Source organism: Atta cephalotes, assembly GCF_000143395.1.
Source record: "Atta cephalotes unplaced genomic scaffold scaffold00011, whole genome shotgun sequence".
In the NCBI taxonomy this organism is placed as follows: domain Eukaryota; kingdom Metazoa; phylum Arthropoda; class Insecta; order Hymenoptera; family Formicidae; genus Atta; species Atta cephalotes.
In genome coordinates, this window is record NW_012130075.1 from 2244221 (window position 1) to 2246367 (window position 2147).

A 2147-nucleotide genomic window follows, 5' to 3' on the forward strand; every position below is an offset into this window, starting at 1 on the left:
CACGCACACACACACACACACACACACACACACACACACACACACACACACACACACACACACACACACACACACACACACACACACACACATATATTAACTAATAACATATTTAACAAATCGAGAAATAATTAATTTTAAAGAGAAACAGTGAATTTTTGTATTTAATTAGCCATAAAATAATCTTATGCTACATATTAAGATACTGATATCCTTTTTTCCGATGTTATCGATAGAAAAGGAGGGCGGAAAGTGATATTAAAATGTCAAGCAGATCGAGAGAACAGCAAAGGCTAAGGATAGGAAGGAAAATGAGGTGGGGATAGGGGTTGATGGTGAGGCAGTCGTATCGGTTAAGTGGGGGAAATTGCAAAACAATGAGACGTCGAGGTAGGGGTAACAATGTGAGGGACAATAGGCCTGATAATGTGCCAGAGAATGGACGCCTAGACAAAAGAGTCGAATAAGGGCGCGCTCACCTACCCGATCCAGCATCCACGTTACATCGCCGTCTCGTTTCGCATCGTACGCACTATGTGCACACAAAGCAAGACCGCAAAAAAGACGCATGCATATTTTTCAGTCGATTCAGTTGATTTTCAGGGAGCAGTTCAGGGGAAAGTTTAGATAAATCTTCCAGTATGAATGATTGCGACGTAAATGATTTATCAGCGGCACTTTCGCTTGCATTAAGTTTTCATTTTATGCAACTGCAATTATGCTAGAAAATCATTTCATTGAATGATTCTCTATCCACCTGTGCTCTTTCAATGCTCTAAAATATATAGAATAATTAATAGTTAATATTCTTAATAAATTTTTTTTAATTTTTTAACTTACAATCCTTTTATCAAAAATTTTAAAAACAATCTTATTCTTAACAAATTTTCTTTATATATTTTTCAAATATTTATTAAAAATTGTTCGAACTGGAAATTGTAAAAGTCATACAAAATTATTATTAGACATGAAAATTCGCTTTAACCGGATACAACCTTCTTCTTCACTATTTAATATGTTTTTTAAATAAAAATGGAAAAACTGGAAAGCATTTTTTATTCATGTTTCATGCATGTATTCTTACATGCATGAAACTAATTCTTACGAAAAAGATCTTACGAAGAATATAAAAATGAAAAGTATAAAGAAAAAGATGAGAGAAAGATAAATGATTAAATAATGTTCACAACATAAATTAACGATCATGCAAGAAATTACAACAAAGGAAAGCAAGAATAACGTACATCCGTATACCGGAGGCTAATGCCTGATGTAACCTCACGTTCTAGCGAGATTGCGAATCAAGGGGTTGAATGTAAGAGCTCGAAGCCAACTCGGGACACAATCCGCTCGCTATACAGCTACGTGTTCGGCTACTTTGAGTTATGACACGAATCTATGATATACGTAATAATGTACACATCTGATCAATTGAAAATCTACTTAAAGCTCTTCACATGATTCTATAAATTCAACAAATTCAATAAACAAAAAAATACCTATAATATATAATATAAAATTTAAAATTAAAAATTTAATTTAAATAAAATTCAAATTGATTTGATTTTTCTTATGCATCAATGGCGCTAAGGAAAATTCGTAAAAACTTGAAAAAACCATTTACTTATCTCACAAATAGTTAAATGTGATATGATTCATTTCAAATGTAAGATAGAAATGATTTTCCAAAAATTATTTAAAATGGAAAGTACAAAATGCTATTTTCATTTTAAATACATATTAAAAATGAAACTATTTCAAATATTATCCAGTTCTAAAGTTTATTTCATTCTCCCTTGACAAACTTTCTTCCAAAAGTACTTCGATCCTCATAGTTTTTGGCAATTGAGCACTGAGCACGTTGATGCATTGCAAACGCCAGAGAGTAAAGAAAAACGCAAACGAGAAAGCTGGGAGAGTCGAAAACAAAGAGAGTCAAAGTTTTCTCACATGTTAATGACTCTTTGCTGTGGAAAATGTGTCTCGAGAACGCACGTTCTCTTCACGAACGAAAGACAAGTCAACGAACGACGCGAACGTCGCAAAACGGAGAAAAATGCATGGAGATTCGCAAGTAAGGACGCGAAAAGAGAAATAACATGGTGTTGAGGCAGAAATGGTCATGCAGAACCATTTTTAAGAAGTGT